Source organism: Pan troglodytes, chromosome 3 (genome assembly GCF_028858775.2).
Source record: "Pan troglodytes isolate AG18354 chromosome 3, NHGRI_mPanTro3-v2.0_pri, whole genome shotgun sequence".
In the NCBI taxonomy this organism is placed as follows: domain Eukaryota; kingdom Metazoa; phylum Chordata; class Mammalia; order Primates; family Hominidae; genus Pan; species Pan troglodytes.
The window spans coordinates 149,355,113-149,380,019 of record NC_072401.2 but is presented as its reverse complement, the minus strand read 5'-3'; the positions used below and the strand labels follow the sequence as shown (position 1 = coordinate 149,380,019).

The window sequence follows — 24,907 nt, the reverse complement described above, 5'->3', positions numbered from 1 at the left end:
TGGTGTGTTGCAGGAGGATGGCACTCCTTTTTTTTCTTTTTTTTGAGACGGAGTCTCGCTCTGTCGCCCAGGCTGCAGTGCAGTGGCGCAATCTCGGCTCACTGCAAGCTCCGCTTCCCGGGTTCACGCCATTCTCCTGCCTCAGCCTCCCAAGTAGCTGGGACTACAGGCGCTCGCCACCATGCCCGGCTGATTTTTTGTATTTTTAGTAGAGACGGGGTTTCACTGTGTTAGCCAGGATGGTCTTGATATCCTGACCTCGTGATCCGCCTGCCTCGGCCTCCCAAAGTGCTGGGATTACAGGCGTGAGCCACTGCGCCCGGCCCTTCTTTTTTCTTTTTTTTTTCTTTTTGAGACAGAGACTCACTCTGTCACCCAGGCTGGAGTTCAGTGGCGTGATCACAGCTCACTGAAGCCTTGAACTCCTGGACTCAAGAAATCCTGCCTCCTAAATAGCTGGGACTATAGGCATGTCACCACACCCAGCTAATTTTTGTATTTTTTGTGTGGATGGGATTTTGCCATGTTGTCTAGGCTGGTCTCAGACTCCTGAGCTCAAGTGATCTGCCAGCTTTGGCCTCCCAAAGTGCTGAAACTTCAGGTGTGAGGCACTGCTCCCTATCCAAAGATGGCATTTCTATGACTGTGTGACTCTGGAAAACCCTCTGAGCATCAATTTCCCCATCTGCAGTTTGAGCATAATGATAGCTACTGGGCAGGATGGTGGAAAGGGTTAGCCAAGATGCATGTAAACGGAGAGTCCCAGGGGCTGGTACATGATAGGAGCACAGTGCTTGGTAGCCAGAGGCAGTGCTGAGTAAGGGCTGAATGAGAAGGCTCATCACTATCCATCTTGGTGCCTTCAGCATCTGGCATGCTCCCTGAACCTCTCATCTGCAACTGAGGATTTAATTCAATAAGCATTTTGTTTTAGTTTGAGTTCCCTCAGAAGCAGACCATGAGACAATAATGTAAATGTGAAGGTTTATTTGGGAGGTGACTCTAGGAATCATAGAAAGGGGAGTGGGGAGGTGAGGTAGGGAAGGAAAGGAAACCAACACAGGATACGTTAATGGGCAGGTTACCACTGAGGGCAGCTGGGCTCCAACCTACTGGGACCATCTGAAAGACTTTGTAGAACATGCTCAAAATCATCACCAGAGAGACAGGAAGTGAGTACCTTTACCACCAAACTCCATCCGCCGTGGATCGTCGGCTGCTCACAGGGGTGCTGACAGCCCTACTCTTTTGGACTCTTCCTCCCTACCGTTGAGTTCCTGCAGCAGAGGGAGCTCCTGGGCAGACAAATTCAGGAAAGAATTGCCAAATTTAGCCAGCAAAAACACAGAATGCCCAGTTAAATTTGAAATCTAGGTTAACAACAAATACTCAAAAAAATGTGTGTGTGTCCCATATTATAGATATTTAAAAATCATTTTCATGGGATATACTTAGAGTAAAAAATTATTTATCTGAAATTTAAATTTAACTGAACATTCTGTATCCTACCTGGCAGCCCTAATTCAGGGGCTTGCTTGGGGGATAAAGGTGGAGTAAACTGTCTTCTTTTATTGAGTACTTACTATGGGTCCAGAGTGAGATTTATCGTGGGAATGCAGAATTAATGAATAAGTCTCCAGACCCTGCCTTGCCCCTTGAAGTTGTAATTAGATTTGAAAGAAAGATGTGTGTAGAACTGCTTTGAAAATGATAAATGCTGCACAAATGACAAAGAAGTATTCACTTTTAAAATGTATTTTTAAAAACACTAGTAGTGTGTCTAGCATAGTAGCTGCTCAATGTTTGTCATGTCAAACTGAATTATTATTATGATTTTTTTATTCTTTTATTTCTATTATATTTCAATAGTTTTGAGGGAACAGGTAGTGTTTGGTTGCATGGAAAAGTTCTTAAGTGGTGATTTCTGAGATTTTGGTGCATCTGTCACCTGAGCAATGTACACTGTACCCAATGTGTACTTTTTTATCCATTGGCCCTCTCCCAACCTTCCCCCTGAGTCTCCAAAGTCCATTATATCATTCTCATGCCTTTGCGTCCTCATAGCTTAGTTTTCCATTCCTGTTTGGTTTTCCATTCCTGAGTTACTTCATTTAGAATAATGGTCTCCAACTCCATCCAGGTTGCTGCGAATGCCATTATTTTTTTCCTTTTTGAGGCTGAGTAGTTATATATCCCACATTTTCCTTATCCACTTGTTGGCTGATGGACATTTAGGCTGGTTTCATATCTTTGCAATTGCGAACTGTGCTGCTAGAGACATGCGTGTGCAAGTGTCTTTTTCTTATATTGACTTCTTTTCCTCTGGGCAGATACCCAATAGGGGGATTGCTGGATCAACTGGTAGTTCTATTTTTAGTTCTTTAAGGAATCTCCACACTGTTTTCCATAGTGGTTGTACTAGTTTACATTCCCACCACTAGTGTAAAATGCACTCTTTTCACCACATCCACACCAACATCTGTTATTTTTTGATTTTTAAATTATGGCCATTCTTTCAGGAGTAAGGTGGTATTTCACTGTTGTTTTGATTTGCATTTCCCTGATAATTAGTGATATTGAACTTTTTTTTCATATGTTTTTTGGCCATTTGTATATCTTCTTTTGAGAATTGTCTATTCATGTCCTTAGCCCACTTTTTGATGGGATTATTTGTTTGTTTGTTTTTTTTCCTTGCTGATTTGTTTGAGTTCCTTGTAGATTCTGGATATTAGACCTTTGTCAGATGCATACAAACTGAATTATTATTATGGGCAAATAATACTATTATTTGTTGATTACTGTCATGAGACTCAGGCAAGATTGTTTTAACACCTCCCTAGGTCCTAGATCCATGCTTATTTTTGGAGTCTTGCTTCATATTATTCATATTAAAGTGAATATTCATATTATTCATAATATTCATATTAAAGTGAATATCTCACACTAATCAAGGGAAACATATATATATTGCTTAAGCATTTTTTGACAGAATTTAAGAATTTTAAAATCGTTTAGTTTTTGAAAAGATTTAGCTGTGACTCATTTAAGATTAGCTTTGATTTCTTAATTCAGGAGGGTAAGAAGGTCCATGAACTTGGATGAAAAAAATCTGTTTTCATTAACTTCAAACTGAAATTTGTAATTTTATTTATTAAAGAATATAGGCCATACATCACATTAATATTAACAATATCTCTCTCACCAATAGAAACAATAGATATATTCATGTCACATTACAGGGATTACGAATATCCCAAAACATCATTTATACTAATTGCTACTTTGAATATATAGTTGTGACATTGTTATTAAATCTTGTTATTAAATGCATTAATAAATAAGCACATATTTACAAATTAGTATTTTAAAGTTTTTTTTTTTTTTGAGATGACTCTTGCTCTGTTACCCAGGCTGGAGTGCAGTGGTGCAATCTCAGCTCACCACAACGTCCGCCTCCTGGGCTCAAGAGATTCTCCTGCCTCAGCCTCCCAAGTAGCTGGGATCACAGGCGTGTGCCACCACACCCAGCTAATTTTGTGTGTGTGTGTGTGCGTGTGTGTTTAGTAGAGATGGGGTTTCACCATGTTGGCCAGGCTGGTCTCAAATTCCTGACCTCAGTGATCCACCCACCTCAGCCTCCCAGAGTGCTGGGATTACAGGCGTGAGCTACTGCGCCCAGCCAAGTTTTTAAAAGTTTTTTGAAAATTTTATTTTAAAATAGTTGGCTTTCTTTGTGGGGCATTTTTAAAAAGTTCCAGGAGCTTCACTTAGGCTTCCAAAGGGATCTGTGGCACAAAAGTGGAAAAGATCCCCTGCTAGGGCCTCCTGGGTAAAACAGCCTGGGGCTCAGGCTCTGGGTCACTCTCGCCTGGTATTTTTTCTTTGTTCTTTTGTAGAAAATAGTGGGGACTTAGCAGGCTCAGGAGAGTGCAACTGCAGGCAGAAACAAGAGAAAGTTCAAAATATGTCTAAACTTTACTGGAAGATTTACTGGTTATCAAGTCAGAAGACTTTGGATCCAGTCCAGGCTTACCTTTAATATTCTCACAGTAGATGCATTTGCTCATTGAATCAGCCAACCTTTAAAAAGGGCCTATCACCAGCCTGACCCTATGCCTGGGCATTGGAGCAGGCAGGCCCAGGGTTGAGTCCATTCTGTCACTCACCAGAAGAGTGACCTTGAACAAGTTATTTCATATCCTGAAGCCTCAGTTTTCTAATCTGTAGAATGGAGATACTGATTCTGAATTTAACAGGGTGGTTGAGAGGATTAGATAAGATGGGTGTAAAGTACAATAAACACATAGAAGATTACAGTTACTATGAATCACCATTTTGTCTATAAACTCTTGCATCAATGTGCTGCTAGTTGTGAAAGAAAAGCATATAAAACAGTCTTCTCTTGTATCACTGATTAAATATTTTTTTCTGTTAAATGTTTTTGAAACATTGTTTAGAGAACTGTAAAAGTAGTTAAAAAGAGGAAATATGAGTGAAAATTCATATTCCTGAAAATATATGAATGTTAAAAATTGTATCAGGTGATATAATGACTCATCAATAACCTTACTAGATTATTTATTCTTAAAAGGTATATTTGGTCAGGCGCAGTGGCTCACGCCTGTAATCCTAGGTCTTTGGGAGGCCGAGGTGGGCGGATCTCTTTGAGTTCAGAAGTTGGAGACCAGCCTGGGCAACATGGTGAAACCCTATCTCTACAAAAAAATACAAAAGAAAAAAATAAAAAAGAAGTGGGTGTGGTGGCTCGTGCCTGTGGTCCCAGCTACTCGGGAACTGAGGCTGGAGGATGGCTTGAGCCAGAAAGCGGAGGTTGCGGTGTGAGCTCATATCACGCCACTGCACTCCAGCCTGGGCAACAGAGCGACACCCTAAGGAAAAAAAAAGTATATTATAGTTAAAAAACTTTTAAAAAGTTCTATCTGTAATTATGATTCTAAGAGAGCCATCCCACTGTTTTCTTTCCTGATACTATATTTTCTAAAAGTCTAAACACAAGGCTTTCCTTTATTTTGGTTTTGAAACTTTGACCATTTATTCATAAACCATGCTAAAAACAGCAACTACCACCAGGTCGCGCTGTAGTTCCACAATGAAAACAGGCTGGGGTCTAAGGAATTCTCGAAGGTCTTAGTTGTCACATCATTTCTGTTTTTTGAAGCAAAGAGGGGTGGAGACAAATATTTAAAAGGAAAAAGAAAAGCTTTTGCTGAAAATAAATAATTTCAAATTCACTATAATTTAAACGTTGATATTCAGCAAAAAAGATTTTATCTGAGAATGTTGCTATTGCTACTTTTCGAAAAAATTGCTTTCAACTCAGTCCTGTTATTTTCCGGATGGAAAAATATAAAATAAATAAATAAAAACCGTGCTGAAAGTTTTCTTTCCTATATTCTCTAGTGGTTGATGGATACTACTATTTTTTTAAAATCCCAAGATGAGGTATATTTTATTTAAAAATTATAGTGATAGCTTAGATATAAACCAGGCTTTAGAAAATATATAAACACTTCATCTTAAAAACAGTTTTTTTTGTTGTTTTGAAAAAGCCCTTTTTTCTTTTTTGGTCTTATTTTTCCCAAATGTCAATATTTATGAGTCAAGGGTTGTGGGAAATGTTACCTAGAGCTACAAGGGCCGGAGATTGCCCTCTTGTATCCCTGGGGAGTTGAGCATGAGTGCCAGAGGGCAATGTTTGGCTGGAAGGACCCAAGCCTGCCTTTCTTTGCACCCCACAGTATGCCCTTTGAAGTGAAAGACATTTCTGTACTCAGCTCTACTTCATAGGAATTCAACTCAGGATGAGCAATGCACACAAATTTCTGTATACCCTTTTAGTATAAAAACAGAGGCAGACTAACAGAAAACCAAAAAAGCCAGAATTAATGCAGGCCGTTTGGAGTTTTGGAAACTCTTCTGATAACTTAAGTCACAAATCTAAATTTCTGGATGAGACTATTTTTTGATCATGTCACTTTCAGAACATCAGTCACTTGAAGTTTAACCCCTTTTAGGATTTGGGTGGTATTATTAGGAGTTTTGTCAATGGCAAAGACAGAAGTCCATGGGAATGAAATCCTCACAGAAATAAGGTAAAAATCATGAAATATCAGTAAATTATGAAGCTTACATTTGTTTTGAAAATGAACCCATCAGCATAATGAAAAAAATGCATTATTTAATCCAAGTGTTTTAGTTTGCTTCCTTACAAATTGTCCGTTATTAGGGACTGAACAAGAAAATAAAAGCTGAAAATGAACAAGATTTACTGAGTGGAATACAGGGGAACTGGGAAATATGCTGGCAAATTGGAGCCATTAACAAGTTAAAAAAATCAGAAACAGTTTTGAAAACCAGAAAGTCACCAGTAAAATATATCTCTAAGGTCAAATGAGCTGTCCTGATGTTGATTCTCAATTTCCTCCTGCATTTATTTGAAGGAGCTTCTCTTTATTATTATGATTTTTAAATTTAAATCTTTAACCCCCATAGATGGCTATGTCTCCTAGTATCTTTCAGCTGAGGATTATAACTTTTTCTTTGCTTTATGAACTTTAACAGTTCTTTATTTAGCTTGATTTATTTTTAAATGTCCCACCCAAATACTTAACTGGTTCAAGCACTTAACTGGTTTTCAAAGGCTTGTTGTATAAATAACAAGATAAAAATTCATAGAACATTTTATTTTCCCACATTGGGAGGTAATAGTCCTGTTTCATTTTTGGAAAAATATGGCAAAGAATTATTGAGGTTAATGAAAAATTAAGGGAAATGATAGCATCAGGTTTTTTGGGGAAAAAAAGATTCTCTCTGGGAAGAGACTTTCATTTCATTTTCTAAACACATGGGTGTGGCCTTTGGCTTTTTTCTCCACCCATTGATCAGCTAATTCTAAATGCGTTTTCTCCACTTGCCAATGGTATGCCAGCATTCTGCTGTTTACATTCTCTAGCCTAGTTTTTTATTTTTTTATTTTTTTTCTGTAAATGGGGATTAAAATATTTAGCTCGGAGATGTTGAGAGCATTTAAATAGTAACATGTTCAGCCCTTGGTGTACAATAGGTATTCAATGTGCGATACTTTCCTTCCTCCTTTCTTCATCAACAGGAACACACACACACACAAAACACCAGTTTACCCATATTAAATACCTCTATGAGAATGTAACGCCAAACTTGTTTAAGTTAATTTGTACAGCATTTACCGTTCAGCATATACCATTCTTGCAACCCAGTTATAGACATGCTTAATGAAATTAGCATTGGAATCAAGACTCTGAAATTAAAAGTAAAATTCAGGTGGGTAGAGTTGGCATTTAAATATTTTGTATATTTAATTAATATCCATATGCATATTTATTTATCACTACATTTATGTTTAATTTATTATTTATCTTAATTTATGTATAGTATATATTCATATGTATATTTATGTTTATCAGTTGTGCATAGAATATACACTGATTTCCAGATTGTATACGCCTGTGAATGTTTTAAGTCTGTTTTGGAATAGGTCACTAAGGCATGGTTCTATGAAGGTATTTCAGGTTTTGTGCTTCTATTCACTTCAAAAATGAATTGTTAAATAAAATTTGATACTGTAGGAAGCTGAAAATAGTCAACTTCCCTTAGCTAGCCACCAATAACATAGAGTTTTTGAGAAAATCAAGCAAGGCAAGGATGGCCTATTTTTCTCTAAGAAATACATCCGTGTGTTCAAATGAATGTCATCCTTTTCAGAGAAGTTGCTTTGGGAGTCTAGACACTTCTTTCAACTGTACTGCTATTGCACTAAACGTTTTAGGAACTTTTTTTGGAATTACCTTTAGGGCTAATTAAGGAATCAAAGTAAAAGCTAGTCTCATTATATTGTAGGCTACAGCACTTCTATCCAGTCAGTTACCGTCTGCCTTATTAAATGGCTTGGTTGTTTCCAAAAATGAAACTTACCCTGATGAAAAAAAATATTTTTAAAAAACTACCCTGACATTCAAAGCAGTTCCCGTAGTGTGTGAAGGAAGAAAGTTCCTAACTGGAGTTTCAAAACTGTTTTGAAAATCGCTGGAATGTTGCTGCCTACTTTGATGGGGACATCATTCATTTGTATGGATAAATTCAAGTATATTTGTTCAAACCCAGTGTCATTGTCTTACAGTCATGTCTTTTGACAGCAACTATTTATAATGTGAAATAGGGATCCTTTTGAGCTGAGAGACCTCATCAAAAGACAAATGCTATTATTTAAAAAGGAATCATGGTGAATTTTTAACTAGAGTCTGCTGCGTTCAGTTACAGGCTCCAGAAACTTCTGAAAACAAAATGAGAAAAATACAAAGGCCTTTGTGCCCAGATCAGGCCTGTGATGTTCCTTTTATCCTCACATGGATTTGTTTAGCGAGTTACTGCAGTGCTTGTGTATATGATTAAATTTAAGCCAGTCATCATGGAATAGAATTATAAAGGCTGCGGGGTCCATATTTTGAAACAAGCAGGAAAACAACATGAACTTGTTAGAGGATGAATCCAGACTTTGATCTTAGCAAATACATAAACAGTAACAAGATGGAAATAAAAGGTAAAAATATTTGTAATATATTTATGTTTGGTTATTAATAAAAATGGAAATTGGTGAAAAAGGCAAAGCCAAAAAGAAAAAAAAAAAAGCCTCTGCTTAGGTACTTCGTTAAACCACATAAAAACTGTGAGAGTCCTGAGCAAATGAAATCTGTGACACAGACTGAAACCCTTGAGCTGGGCCTCCAAGGGCTTCATGGTTTTAAAGAGGCTGTTACAGACCTGGAGCTTTTCTGGCATGCCAGTCTCAGACCCTCCAGACTCGGGGGCTGCCAAACTGCTCATTTCCCACAAAACTTCAGCAGACTTGTAGTCTCTGACCATCCATCCATGTGCTACATTCCCAATAAAGCTATGCATCCTTTCAGATTACCCATATTGTGGAAACCAGTATCTGAACAAATCTGGGACCCTTTTAAAAAACTCGGTTGCTGTACTGTGCAAACCACGAATGCACTATTTCCCATTTGATTAGACATTTTCTTCTGGAAATGATTTTTGGAATTGATGTGGTGTCTATTTTTTTTTTTCAACAAAGCTGTCTCTCTTTTAAAATAAATCCCATGAATAATTTACTCTGCTGCCAGAGATGTGCTTGCTTTTATTTTTATTAAGGCCTGAAGTGTCTGGGATCAGCATCCTTGTGCCCCTCAGGGCTGTATGACCTTATGACCTGCATGGTCCTGCCAGGTCGCTTTCAGGGAAGGAAGGCCTCTTGATGGTGCAGAATGAGCCTCCTGAAGTGTCCACACATTCTCCATCCTGGCCCAGTGCCAGCCTGTGTTCAGGCTGCCTCAGACCTCCACAGAAAGAGTTAATAACGCCCAGCAGAATGTCCAGGCAGATGAATAACAGATGAGTTTCCCAAATCTTGGTAAAAAGTGATGTAGAAAGTTGGTGAGGTTTTAGAGATAACTCCCAAATGTTTATATCATAAAATATTCTCCTTTCCATTTTTCACCTTCCCTAGCTAAGGAGGCTAAAATTCTTTACTAAGTGAAGGAAGTCAGATACAAAAGGTCACATATTTATATGAACTCTCCAAAATAGGCAAATCTATAGATACAAAAAGCAGATTCATGGTTACCAGGGGCTGAGGGGAGGGAAAAGGGAGAGTGACTGCTTACAAGGTTTCCTTTGGGGTGTTAAAAAATGTTCTGTAACTAGATAGTGGTGATGTTTGTAGAACATCGTGAAGGTAATTAACAGTTATTAAAATGGTAAGTTTACGTTATATGTATTTTACCACAATAATTTTTTTTCTTCCTTAGGTAAAGTACAGGTGAAATGCAAATAGGAAAAGTAATTGTTAAGTCATTTGCACTCATCAATATCTTAGTAATTTTTAGGGCAATTAAGGGGTCGCCTAGTAAGTCCCTGATTATTGGGTAAAACAAAAAAATTGGTTATTGGTGAAAATGGATGAAAGGGCAAACCTGGTGTAGCACGTGTGAGGAAAGGACAAGAAGGCAGGTCGGGGTAAGACTGACCTAGTGTAATGGTGAATTTTATGTGTTAACTTGACTGGGCCATGGGGTGCCCAGTGCCTAGATATTTGGTTAAACATTACTTCTGAATGTGTCTATGAGGATGTTTCTGGATCAAATTAACACTTGAGTCAGTAGACAAAACAGATTCCTTCCCCAGTGTGGGTGGGCCTCACTCAGTCCATTGAAGGCATGAAAAGAACAAAAGACTGAATCAGAAAATTTTTTTCTCCCTGCCTGTCTTTGAACTGGGACATTGGTCTTCTGCTGTTCATCTTTGACTCAGACTGGAACATACACTATTGTCTCTCCTGGTTCTCAGGCCTTTGAACTTGGACTGGAACTATACCATCGGTTCTCCTGGGTCTCCAGCTTGCTGACTGTAGATCTTGGGACTTCTTAGCCTTCATAACTTCATCAGCCAATTCCTTATAATAAATATCTTTATATTTTTATCTGTATCTGTGTATGCATTTCTAACTATGGATATATATATTTCTATCTCTTATTGGTTTTGTTTCTCTGGAGAACCCAGACTAACACAGGTTTTGGTACCAAGAAGTGAAGTGTGGCAGTAAAAGATATCTAAACATGTGGAAATGGCTTTAGAGCTGAGTAATGGGTAGAGGCTGAAAGAGTTTTCAGGTGCATGCTAGAAATATGGATATAAAAAGAGATTTTGATGAGGACTCTGATGGAAATTAGGATCATGTTATTGGAAACTGGAAGGAAGGAAATTCTTGTTATAAAGTGGCAAAGAACTTGGCTGAATGGTGTTCAGGTGTTTTGTGGAAGGTAGAACTTGTGAGCAATGAAATTGCATATTTAGCAGAGGAAATTCTTAAGCAAAGTGTTGAAGGAGCGTCTTCGCTCCTCCTGAGTGCTTATAGAAAAATGTGTGGGCTGGGCACAATGGCTCACACCTGTAATCCCAGCACTTTGGGAGGCAGAGGCAGGTAGGTCACTTGAGGCCAGGAGTTCAAGACCAGTCTGGCCAATATGGCAAAATCCTGTCTCTACTGAAAATACAAAAATTAGCCAGGTGTGGTGGTGCATGCTTGTAATCCCAGCTACTTGAGAAGCTGAGGCAGGAGAATCACTTGAACCCAGGAGGTGGAGGTTACAGTGAGCTGAGATCATGCCACTGCACTCCAGCCTGGGCTACAGAGCAAGACTCTGTCAAATGTGAGAGAAGAGAGATGAATGAAGAAGAAATTGTTAAGCAAAAATGAACCAGAGCTTTAAGGTTTGGAAAACAATCAGCCTATTCATATTGCAAGAAACCGAGAAAGCATGTTCTGAAGAGTATGCCAAGGGTATGGCTGGATTATGGTTTGAGAAAGAGTTTATGGGATGATATGATCAGAAACACTGCCAGTTTGAACTGAAGGGGATGGAGATGTAACAAAATGAAGGAAGGCTGTTGGAATTCTTGGATTCTGTGAAAAGGACTGTATAGCCATTTGGCTGTGAATGCATGCTATTCTTCAAGGAAAAGGAAGAATGACTTCAAATGTGACTCAGAGATCATCAGGGCTGTCACTCCTACCACAGACCTAGGGGATAAGGCTATCTCCTCTTTGGTTTCAAAGAGTGTGACCACCCCTCTTGTTTTAGAAGGTGAGAAAAGCCCTACTCAGTGCCTTAGGAGTGAGCCCACAAAGTGTAACCTTGGGAGCAGGGCAACTCAGAGTCTCAGGTGCATTACTTTTTTTTTTTTTTTTTTGAGACAGGGTTTGGTTCTGTCACCTAGGCTGGTGTGCAGGGGTGCAATCTTGGCTTACTGCACCTCTATCTCCTGGGCTTAAGCCATCCTCCCATCTCAGCCTCCAGGGTAGCTGGGACTGCAGGTGTGCACCACCACGCCTGGCTAATTTTTGTACTTTTTGGCTTTATTTTGTTTTGTTTTTTTGTAGAGATGGGGTTTCACCATGTTGCCTAGATTGGTCTTGAACTCCTGGGCTCAAATGATCTGCCTGCCTCAGCCTCCCAAAGTGCTAGGATTACAGACTTGAGTCACTGTGCCTGGCCTTGGGTGCATTACTTTTTCAGTAGGTCCTGAAGGTGGGAGTGCTACCTTACTGGGCACAGAAGGCAGAGCATGGGACCAAAGAGAATTATTCTTGAGCCTTAAAATCTGATGGAATTCACCTTGCTAGGTTTTAGATTTTCTTGGGACTTGTCTTCCATCTTCTGGCTTCTCCCTTTTGGAAGGAAAATATCTATCCTATGCCTGTCCCACCATTGTATTTAGGAAGAAAATAGCTTGTGTGGTGAAACTAAATACCACTTAAGTCAGATATGTCATATATGAGTGAGACCTTATCTTTGGACTTTAGACTTGATGCTGGAATGAGTTAAGGCTTTTGGGGCTATTAGGATAGAATGAATGTATTTTGCACACTAGAAGGATATAAATTTTCGCAGTCCGGGGCAGAATGTTACGAACTGAATGTTTGTGTCCCCTCAGAATTCATATGTTGAAGACTTACCTGCCAATGTGATAGCATTTGAAGATAGGGACCTTGGGAGGCAATTAGGTTTAGAGTAGGTCATGAAGGTGGGGCCCTATTAAGAAGAAGACTTTTTTTTTTTTCTTATTCCACTTGAGCACAAAGGAAAGGCCATATAAGGGCACAGAAAGAAGGTGGCCATCTGCAACCCAAGGTCAGAGACCCCTCACCAGACACCAACTTTGCTTGTGCCTCAATCTTGGACTTTCCAGCCTCCAGAACTGTGAGAAATAAATTCCTATTGTTTAAGCTACCCAATATATGATGTTTTATTATGGCAGCCTAAGCTGACTAAGACACCTGGTGCATCTCATGGGGAAGACAGAACAAAATGAAAGTGTGCATGAGCTGGGAGAGGGCCAAAGGCAAACCTGCTGCCTTGTGTTTGTTCAGGGCTTGTCCTGCTTTGGAGTAAGAGATCTCAGATTTGGGCAAACATGTGGGTTTATCAGAATGGCAGTCCCTCCTGTAAGGCTCCACTCATCAGAAGTTCACCAGGCATGGGGAGGCATGCCCTGCAGACAGCCCAGTAATAGCCATTTACCAAGGTGACTAAGACATCACCTGTCCGTAAGTACCACAAGAGGCCAAAACTGATCACAGTAAATACAAATTTGAAATTCTTTGATGGGGAATGACCATGTTCTAAAACCCAAATTCTTGAGTTATTAATACACCATAAAGTATTTAAAGGTTATTGCAATTATGCATGTTTATTTCTGATGATGATTGCTCAATGACTTCTAGGTGCTGGGAGGAAGTGGAATATGGGGAAGAAAAGATTCTCACTCCCATATATTTTCATGGGGAAAGACAAATGAAAGGTCCCAACCACACATCCATTTTCTATAATTGTAGTTTTCAGCAATTAGGGTCAAATGACTTCTTAGTATTTGTCTGCTATTAGTTTAAATGGGTAGCTCAAAGGAGAAATAGTCACATCTCAATGTTTCATTATTTCGTTACATTATAAAGCAGCAGATTGGACAGAAGCCTCCTTTTGTGAGCTCCCTGACAGTGCAGGGGTAGATTGGCCCTTGCAGTCTAGCTTTCTCTTATCTTTAAAGACTTGTCCCCTCCTAAGCGTTTATCTTCCTCCTGTCCTCCATCCTACACAGTCCCCTTGCTGCTGCCACATTGAACTAATTAATCCCCATCCCCAGAATTCTGGGGCCGTTTGAAGAGTCCATGCTTTGCACATGCATTTCTTTGGCCTGGAAGTTCCTCTTGCCTTCTCTGTCTGACACAATTCCTACAACCTCCTAACACCCCAAGACATTTTATGAGCTCTAAGAAACCTTAGAAATCACATCACACTGACCAACAATGTTGGTAACAACTCTTGGGAGAATCTAATTTGGCTTTCTTACTGAGTCATTACTTTGGGTAGACAAGTTATCAACTGAACTCTTAACTAAACTGAGTAAAAAAATATACATAAAAGCATTTCATAACAGCAGATTCTGTAAGGGAGGCTGACTTTGCAGATGCTTGCTGTGTTGTGGGAAACACAAGGAAATAATAAAACACCCTGAGTCTTACCACACAGGCCTGAGTGGTCTTCTGTAGCCATTTGTGCTGCTATAACAAAATGCCACAGACTGGGTAATTCATGAACAATTGAGAATTATTTCTCATAGTTCTGGAGCTTGGGATGTCAAGAACAAGGTGCTGGCATCTGGTGTCTGGTGAGGGCCTTCTTGTTATGTCCTCACATGGCAGAAGGTGGAAGGCAAAATGGGGCCTTTAGCCATATTATAAGGCATTAGTCCATTTACAGGGATGGAACTCTCATGATTTAATCACCTCCCCAAAAACCCCACCTCTCAATACTACTATGATGGGGGTTAAGTTTCAACATAAATTTTGAAGGAGGAACATTCAAACCATAGCATCCATGGAAAACAAAAAGTAAGCACGGATGTGCCCCTCTGGGGAAGGCTGAGGGTCTGAATGTGCTTCTGGCAAGAGAAATCATGGAGGAATAAAAAGAAAGCACATTACTTGTGCTATTATCTACCTCTGGGTTAAACTGAACAGTGAGATCAAAGTGGTTTGTTTGTTCTACTTGTTTGTTTTTTAGTAAAGCACTTGTTTATTTTGTTTTGAGGTAGTTTCTCTGGAGGGATTGAGGGCAAATCTGAGTGGAAATTACTTGTTTTTTCCATGTAATCCTATAATAAGTACAAGTTTTTTTTATAGTCGTTTGATTCCCACAAAGAGGTCTGTATTCGTGTGTGTGTGTGTGTGTGTGTGTGTGTGTGTGTTGTGTGTGTGTGTTTTGGGAGGTGGGGAGACAGGAAGCTGAATACAGAGGAGCTAAACGTTGAGAAAGTAAGAGTAGGAAAATAGGACATGGTATGTTGGAAGGTGAAATAAAGAGAAGTAAACACAGGAGTATCAGGAAAAAGGAAAGAGAAGCTCACAAGGGATAGTGTGGGGAAAGGACATAGAGTAGGTAACACAGTAAATCAGAAGGAAGCAGAGCTGAATTGAATAGTGATGTGGTTTGAATCTGTGTCCCCATCCAAATCTCTTGTTGAATTGTAATCCTCAATGTTGGAGGTGGGGCCTGGTGGGAGGTGATTGGATGATGGGGGCAAATTTCCCCTTCGGTGCTGCTCTTGTGGTGGTGAGTAAGTGCTCTTAGGAGCTGGTTGTTTTACAGAATGTGTCACCTCCCCTGCCTTCCTCCTGTTCTGGCTGTGTAAGACATTGGCTGCTTCCCCTTTGCCTTCCACCATGATTGCAAGTTTCCTGAGGCCTCCCTGGAACCTGTACAGCCTGCAGAACTGTGAGCCAATTAACCCTCTTTTTTTTTTTTTAAATAAATTACCCAGTTTCAGGTGTTTCTTTTTCTTTTCTTTTTCTTTTTCTTTCTTTTTTTTTTTCTGAGACAGAGTTTCACTCATGTTGCCCAGGCTGGAGTGCAATGGCATGATCTCGGCTCACTGCAACCTCTGCCTCCCAGGTTCAAGCGATTCTCCTGCCTCAGCCTCTTGAGTAGCTGGGATTACAGGCACATGCCACCATGTCTGGTTAATTTTTGTATTCTTAGTAGAGATGGGATTTCACCATGCTGGCCAGGCTGGGCTCGAACTCCTGACCTCAGGTGATCCACCTACCTTGGCCTCCCAAAGTGCTGGGATTACAGGCATGAGCCACCGTGCCCAGCCTCAGGTATTTCTTTATAGCAGTGTGAGAATGGACTAATACAAATAGTAAAGAGTGTTGAAGCCATCGTCTTCATTTTGAAGATGAGCGAACTGAAGCCCATGGAGGCTATGTGAATTAGCAAATTGGTTAAGGCCAGAACTAAGGTGAGCCCTTGTCTCCTGTTCCATGAAGTACATGGCTGTGTGTGGTGGGTGGAGGTGAGAGGGGAGACCTCTGAGCTAAAGACAGAACCATGATGTGATTTTTTTTCCTGTTCATTATTGTTAAAGGCTAATTTTTAAAAATTTATTTTTACATTATTATTATTATTATTATTGTTATTATTATTATTTTAAGATTCAGGAGGTGCATGTGCAGGTTTGTTACATGGATACATTGTGTAATGGTGAGGTTTAGGCTTCTAGGGTACCCATCACCTAAATAGTGAACATTGTACTCAATAGGTTATAATTTCTTTGACATTTATCCTTCTCCCCTTCTCCCCATCTTTGCAGTCCCCAGTGTCTATTATTTCCATCTTTATGGCCATGTGTACCTGTTGTTTAGTTCCCACTTATAAATGAGAACACGTGGTATTTGATTTTCTGTTTCTGAGTTATTTCACTCAGGATAATGACCTCTAGCTCCATTCAGGTTGCTGCAAAGAACATGACTTCATTCTTTTTTATGACTGCATAATATTCCATGATGTATATATACCACATTTCCTTTATCCAGTCTTCCATTGATAGGCACTTAAGTTGATTCCATGACTTTGCTATTGAGACCAGTGCTGAAATAAACATGTGAGTGCAGGCATCTTCTTTATGTAATGATTTAAAAGGCTAATATTTTTAAAAGGTGAACGTTTATATCATGCATCTGATATAAATATAAAATGAATACATGTAACAAATTTTAGTTAACTCACTAATTGTTGAGGGAACCCATAAAATGTTACTGGTTGAAAGAATTCAAAGTACTGCCTACATACATATAAGCATATAAAGAATGCTTAAATGAATAAGTAAATGTGACTTGGCATAGGTTTTATTTAAATCATTAACTATTGAGAGAACCAGTAAAAACTTACAACAGGTTGAAAGGAGAATTTAAAGTACCATACACATATGTAAGAAGATAAAAAATACTAAAATGTGCTGTGTGCAGTGGCTTGTAATCCCAGCACTTTGGGAGGCAGAGGTGGGAGGATTGCTTGAGCCAGCTTAGGCAACATAGTCACACTCTGTGTCTACAGAAAATAGAAAAAATTACCTGGGCACGGTGGTGCATGCCTGTAGGGTGAGGAGGGAGGATCACTTGAGCCAGGGAAGTTGAAGCTGCAGTGAACTGTGACCAGGCCACTGCACTCCAGCCTGGGTGACAGAGCCAGATGGTGTCTCAAAAAAAAAAAAAAAAAAGCTTACATGAATTTGAAGGCATATATAACATTGATCTATCCACAGGTGATAATCAATTGCATTCCAATACAACTAATTTGCATTTGTATGGACAAGAAACATTTGTATTATTTTTGGCTTTCTACAAATTATAGAGTTGTAAAATAGTTGAAATACAATAAAAAGTAGCAATATCATGGGAAGAGTATGCTATATAGAACATTCTAGAAAAGAAAATAAATCTTCAGAGAAAAAAGTAATCTTTTTTTTCCCACATTCCGAAGTCTTACACAATTTTTCTCAGCAAGAGTACATAATTGGAGCTGAAGGTGCTCCCTCAACTTTTTTGGGTCACAGAATATTTGGCAATGATGGAAACCAGGCCAAGAAAAGTGGAGGATTCTAGGAATATATCCAAGGTCATACTGCAGGCACTTCCGGTCAGGGTGCCACTGCTGCCATTGCCCTGCTAGATGCTCTCCACCAGCATTGCCAGATGACTCATGTTGCCACCTGACCCTGCATCTTTGCACTACATTCTCAAGTTTCAAAGTCTAGGAAAGGGGCATCGAGTTGACTCAGATCCCATGCCCTCACCCTAGCTGCCTAGACTGGGAAGAAGGAATATGAAACGACATGATTTCACTATGACAAACCAAGACCGACACAATGGGGATTTCTCGCCACAAAGGAAGGATACGTGATGTTGGCTAGTAAAAAAGAAAAGGCAAATATTTACTGTAAGCACTATACTAGGGATATAGAAGACCATCAGAGAGGATTTAAGCTTTTTCTGGAGAAAGATAACATAATGAAGTGGGAAGATTAAGAGCTCATCTCTACTAAAAATACAAAAATTAGCCGGGCGTGGTGGCGGGTGCCTGTAATCCCAGCTCCTCGGGAGGCTGAGGCAGGAGAATCACTTGAATCTGGGAGGCAGAGGTTGCAGTGAGCCGAGATCGCGCCACTGTACTCCAGCCAGGCAACGGAGACACCATCTAAAAAAAAAAGAAAGAAAAGAAAAAAAGAGCTCTAGACTCATATATCTAGGTCTAAGCCAGGTTCCAACAGGCTGAGTTATGGTGGGAAAATTGCAAACCTCTCTGAATCCCAGTTATCTCATTTATATTAACATTACTATCTGTCTCAAAGATGCTTACGACTGCATAATCTGGTCCATTGCTATTTCTATGACCTATCTTCTTCTATGACTTGTCTCCTTGCTGAACTCTGCTCCAGCCCTCCTAGCTTCCTTGCTGTTCTTTGAGCACACAAACATCCATCTGCTGTAGGCCCCTTGTACTTGCTTGCTCCCATGTCTGAAAAATGTTCCCCCATATGAAATTTGTTTTCTCACCTCCTTCATTCAGCTCTCTTCTCTCTCCCTCTCTTTTGAGACAGGGTCTCACTCTTGCCCAGGCTAGAGTGTTTTGGCACAATTCAGTTCACTGCAGCCTCGACCTCCGGAGCTCAGGTGATCCTCCCACCTCAGCCTCCTGAGTAGCTGGGACTACAGGTGCACGCCACCATGCCCAGCTAATTTTTTGTATTTTTTGTAGAAATAGAGTCTCACTATGTTACCCAGGCTGATCTCAAACTCCTGCGCTCAAGCAATCTGCCTGCCTCGGCCTCCCAAAACAGTGGGATTACAGGCATGAGCCACCACATTTGGTTAGCTCTACTCTCAAATGTCACCTTGGCTTTGGTAATACCTTCCCTGACAACTCTGACGAAAATTAGAACTTATTTTACCTGGCACTACCTTACTTAATTTTTCTCTATAACATTTTTTACTTGTCTGTCTCCCTTCTCTAAACTGTAAGTTCCATGAGAACAGGAAATCAAATCTGTTTTTACATGGCTGTATCTCCAGAGCCTTGAACAATGTCAGGAACATAAAAAGTGCTCAATAATATCTGTTGGATGAATGAATAATTGCAAAGTGCCTGGCGTACAGTAGACACCAAACAAATGCTGATTATTGCTATTTTTATCAGACTCTGATTTCTCTTCCCATACCCTAAGCTGACCTGCTTTCCCAGAGGACTTATGATCTAGTAATAAAATTTACCAGTGCAGGAACTCAATCTTCTAATTCAACAGAAAACAACTAGAATATTGTAGTGTTCATATTGGTGATCACTTTTGGGATTTCACACTTATTCTTTGTTTTTTAATGTGTCTGATCTATGGTGGTGCTACCAAATGATTTGTATTAGCAGCTGGAAAAATCTAATAAAATTACTTTGAAAGTGCCTTTTGGGCCAGGCGCAGTGGCTCATGCCTGTCATCCCAGCACCTTGATAGGCCGAGGCAGGAGGATTGTTTGAGTCCAGGAGTTCAAGACCAGCCTGGGCGACATAGGGAGACTCTATCTCTACAAAAAATAAATAAATTAGCTGAGCACAGTGGTGCCTTCCTGTGGTCCCAGCTACTCAGGAGGCTGAGGTTGGAGGATTGTTTGAGCCTTGGAGGCCGGGGCTGTGGTGAGCTGTGAGTGTGCTACTGCACTCCAGCCTGGGTGACAGAGTGAGACTCTATCTTAAAAAAAAAAAAAAGAAAGAAAGAAAACGAAAAATCAAGGTGCATTTTGAAACACAGGAGAGTCAGAATTTTTTTTTTTAAATTTTATCTCTAATAGGAAGACTATATTAGAACATAAGACTGCACATGACTATGTCACTGTTTCAGTCAGCATTCTTTAGAGAAACATTAGTTATAAGAAGTTGGCCTAGGCAATTATGGAGGCTGGCAAATCCCAAGATCTTGGCGGGGGAGGTCAGTCAGCCAAGGTGATATCTGAGAGTAGAGGTGAATGAAGAAGGTGAGGGAGACAGTCATAAGGGAGGACATTTTTCAGACACCAAGGAGAGCCAATGCTTTAGTTTCAGCCCAAACCTAAAGTCCTGAGAACCAGGAGAGCTGATGGTGTAATTCTGATCTAAAGGTCAGCAAGCTCAACATCCAGGAGTTTGAGTTTGAGTCTTAAGGCAGGAGAAAAGCCAGTGTCAGCCAGGCATGGTGGTTTATGCCTGTAATCCCAGCACTTTGGGAGGCCAAGGCAGGTGGATCACCTGAGGTCAGGAGTTCAGGACCATCCTGGCCAGCATGGTGAAACCCCGTCTCTACTAAAAATACAAAAATTAGCTGGGCGTGGTGGTGTGCACCTGTAATCCCAGCTACTCAGGATGCTGAGGTAGGAGAATTACTTGAACCCTGGAGGCGGAGGTTGCAGTGAGTGGAGATCATGCCATTGTACTCCAGCCTAGGCGACAAGAGGGAAACTCCATCTAAAAAAAACCAAAACAAAACAGAAACAAAGCCAGTGTCCCATGTTGAAGATTGCCAGGCGGAAAGAATTATTTTACTTGCGGGAGGGTCAGCCTTCTTATTCTGATCAGGCCCTTTAACTGATTAGGTGAGGCTCACTCACATTAGGGAGGGTAATTTTTCCTTAGCCTATCAATTTAAATGTTAATCTCACCAAAAAACACTCTCACATAAACACCCAGAATAATGTTTGACCAAATATCTGGACACCCTATGACCCAGTAAAGTTGATACATAAAATTAACCATCACATTTAGGCTGGGCGCAGTGCTCACGCCTGTAATCCTAGTACCTTGGGAGGCTGAGGCAGGCAGATCACATGAGGCCAAGAGTCCAAGACCAGCCCGGCCGACATGGTGAAACCCCGTTTCTATTAAAAATAAAAAAAATTAGCCTGGCGTGTTGGTGCACGCCTGTGGTCCCAGCTGCTTGGGAAGCTGAGGCAGGAGAATTGCTTGAACCCGGGAAGTGGAGGTTACAGTGAGCTAAGATCATGCTACTACACTCCAGCCTGGGTGACAAAGTAAGACTCTGTCTCGGAAAAAAAAAAATTAACCATCACATTCACTCTATCTTGTATATCTATCATCAATTCTTTAGTTGTCATGGAATAGTTGTTATAAAGGAAAGCTGTGGGAAACAACAATCTCTTGAGTAAAAACATGTGTAAGTCAGTTCCCACATGTAGATGGACCCATTCAGTGCATGTGTGAAGGCTTTTAATGCTTAAATTAGCATAGCGATCCCATTGATGATATAACATCAGGACTACAACAAGGTCTGGGCACTTGCATTCTAGTTCCTAGCTAGAGATTCAACTTTTAGCAATTAATTTAACCTTTTTGGATTTGGTTTTCTCTTCTGAAAGTTAGGGGGTAGGACTAGATGATTTTTTTTTCTTTTTTTTTTTTGAGATGGAGTTTTGCTCTTGTTGCCCAGGCTGGAGTGCAGTGGTGTGATTTCAGCTCACTGCAACCTCCACCTCCTGGGTTCAACCAATTCTCCTGCCTCAGCCTCCCAAGTAGCTGGGATTACGGGCACCCGCCATCACGACTGGCTAATTTTTTTGTATTTTTAGTAGAGATGGGATTTCACCATGTTGGGCAGGCTGGTCTTAAACTCCTGACCTCGGGTGATCGGCCCGCCTCAGCCTCCCAAAGTGCTGGGATTACAGGCGTGAGCCACTGCGCCCAGCCAACTAGATGATTTTTTAAAGATCACTTGTAGCCCTGGAATCTTTGGTTCTAGATAACAGAATAAGCTGTGAGGGAAGCCCTCTCTGCTGCTAGTAGTGTGACACACAGGGATGAAAACAACACATTTTTGGAGTTATGTATGGCAGTGCTGTCTGTCTTGGCAGCTAAATGACAAAAATAATTTGGCCTGAATTTTATTTGTTCCCAGTTGGCTGAAAGTAAACGGAAGTTATTCTAGGAACAACTGTGTCTTCTTTATTCTCTATTTTTTTCTTTTTCTTTTGTTTTTTGTGTTTTGTTTTGAGATGGAGTCTTGCTCTGTTGCCCAGGCTGGAGTGCAGTGGCATGATCTCGGCTCACTGCAACCTCCACCTCCCAGGTTCAAGCGATTCTCCTGCCTCACCCTTCCGAGTAGGTGGGACTACAGGTGTGCACCACTACACCCAGCTAATTTTTGTATTTTTAGTAGAGACAGGGTTTTACTATGTTGGCCAGGCTGGTCTCAAACTCCTGACCTCAAGTGATCTGCCCACCTCGGCCTCTGAAAGTGCTGGGATTACAGGTATCAGTCACCGCACCCTGCTGTGGACTGTCTGGCTTCTCTATTCTTTTTTTATTTATTAGACAGAGGGGCTCTGGGCATTTCATGCAGTTACCAGACAGCAGTGAAGGTGCCAGGCTCCCGATCCATGAGAGCCAAGGTGTCTACTCTCAGCATCTTGCACAGTGCCTAGCACAAAGTGGCCCCCCATAAGTGAGACATTGAACAAATGTACATGTCTGGCCCCTTGACACAGCACATGAAACACCCTGGGGTACCTGACTTAGTTCGTTCGCACTGCTATAACAAACTATAGTAGACTGCATGACTTATAAACAACAGAAACTTATTTCTCACATTTCCGGAGGCTGGAAGTCTGAGGTCTGGGTGCCAGCATGGTAGGTTCTAGTGAGGGCCCTCTTCCGGGTTGAGGGCTGCTACCTTCTTCCTGTATCCTCATATGGAGGAAAGAGAGCAAGAAAGATCTCTGGGGTCCCTTTAATAGGGGCACTAATGCCATTCATGATGACTTCACACTCATGACCTAATCTCTTCTAAAAGTCCCACCTCCTAACACCATCACAGTAGGGATAAAGCTTCAACATAGGCATTTTGTGGGGACAAAAACATTCAGGCCACTGCACTGCTTGCACCACTTGGGAGATTGCAGTGGTTTGGTCAGTTGCAGCGCCTATGAAGCCCCTTTCTTCACTACTGCCCTGTGCTGTGCTTTTCTAACAGACACCAGATATATTCTACCCTCCCTTCCATCTCTGTTACTTTGAATCTCTGATATTGGTGTCAACAGCCCCCTTCCCCAGGTCCCAGGCAGGGTAGCCCAGACACTCAGTCTTCTGCTATACCTTGACTTCCCAGCCAAGATGGTGGAGGTAGGTATGAATAACTTTTATTAGTGGAGTCTTCAGCAGGAACCAGAAGAGTGGGAGTTTCTGAGGGTATTTCTTCATCCAGGCCTCTTGCCCCTTGTGGCCATTGAGAAAAGGAGAACTTTGGAAATCAAAGAGAGCCTCATGGAGGGAGTGAGAAACTGGGGGTCTAAGTATGTGGATGGAAAAAATTGCATTTTTATTTTCATTCATTTCCAACTTAAAATTAACATTTGCTTCAGTTATGAATATAAAAAACACATCACAGTGGTACTAGCAGTACCTATGACTCTCACCAATAGAAATCACAGATATATTCAAATCATATTAGTTACTGACAAATCTCACAAAATACTATCTATGCTCAGGCTGGGCGCAGTGGCTCACGCCTGTAAACCCAGCACTTCGGGAGGCCGAGGCGGGTGGATAACTTGAGGTCAGAAGTTGGAGCCCAGACTGGCCAACATGGTGAAACCCCGTCTCTTCTAAAAACACAAAAATTAGTCCGATGTGGTGGTGCACGCCTGTAATCCCACCTACTCGGGAGGCTGAGGCAGGAGAATCACTTGAACCTGGGAGGCAGAGGTTGCAGTGAGCTGAGATCGTGCCACTGCACTCCAGCCGGGGCGACAGAGCAAGACGTGGTCTCAAAAAAAAAAAAAAAAAAAAAAAGCAAAACCCTAAAAACAAAAACCACCTATGCCCATCACTATGTGAAATTATGATAGTTAGATAACCTGCCCCTAGATTTTATTATCTAACGTGTTAATAAAGAAGACATATATTGTCTCATCACAAATTTGTTTTTTAAAAATTATTTTAATAACTATGTCTTAATATAATTGGTGTTCATATAATTCTATGTATTAAAAAATGCATTGAAGAGATTTCTTCACTAGACTTCCAAGGGATCCATGATCCAAAAAAGATTGAGTCGCCTGTACAAGGAGAACCTTGCACTGAAAGAAATTAGTCATTGAGGTGGTATTGGTGGCATAGCATTTGCTGAACGAAATATCTTATTCAGGCATTTCATGAAATTGTTGTAATACTATTTAGCAGTATTTTGATAGCCGAATGGTTTCCGACTTATACTTAGTTCCTTATTAGGCTCAGCTAGTTTCAACATGTGAGAATCAATAAGTTAGACTATAAAACTATTTCCGACAACAAATTAAAATGTTTTCTTAGAAAAGTTTAACTAATCCATTGGCATCTTGACAGATACTTTCCCTCTTTGGTAAAGACACTAAAGACTCATTGAATGGCTTAGTATCTCACTTTGCCCTGTGTGTTGTGGGGTAGAATCATTTATTCCTTTAAATGTCATGTTATTTATTTATTTTCTCCACATATAAACATTTCTGTTTGGAGAGCTCAGAAGATATAAATTATTATTGTTTTATTTAGATAGAATGCTTTTATTTGGCTTTGTATACAAGCTAAGTGCTCACAAAAGGTATTAGATTAATGAGGCTGGAGACTAAAGTCTTCTGTTTATCTACTTATTTGGGAAGATCTCTAAGTCATTCAGTGTAAACATGCTTGCCCTATGTAGCTAATTGACTCAAAGTTGACTCAGGAAACTTTAGAGCTTCATCCAAGAAGCCATAAAACATCAGCTACCACTTTAAATCATTGTATAAGTAGCTTCTTCCTTCCCTTTCCTCTTCATCCTTTTACCTTTTCTTCTGGGATCACCGGGAAGCCACAGATTGGTATTCTAGACTTTTCCTCTCCTTTTTGGATCCAAATACTTAAAGTGCCCACAACAATCTCCTTTCTAGTCTTTCCTAAATTCA

At 40.5% G+C, this 24,907-nt stretch overlaps 1 long non-coding RNA gene across 1 annotated transcript; it reads right to left on the bottom strand.

Annotated features, from left to right (window-relative positions):
• Positions 1-970: 970 nt before the first annotated feature.
• On the bottom strand, positions 971-23,274 carry LOC134809811 (uncharacterized). The gene is made up of 4 exons (XR_010156351.1): positions 23,082-23,274; positions 22,576-22,666; positions 17,027-18,149; positions 971-1,295 (listed from the first exon to the last, which is right to left on the bottom strand). It is a non-coding gene; the product is annotated as an uncharacterized LOC134809811 (long non-coding RNA).
• Between the last annotated feature and the right edge of the window lie 1,633 nt (positions 23,275-24,907).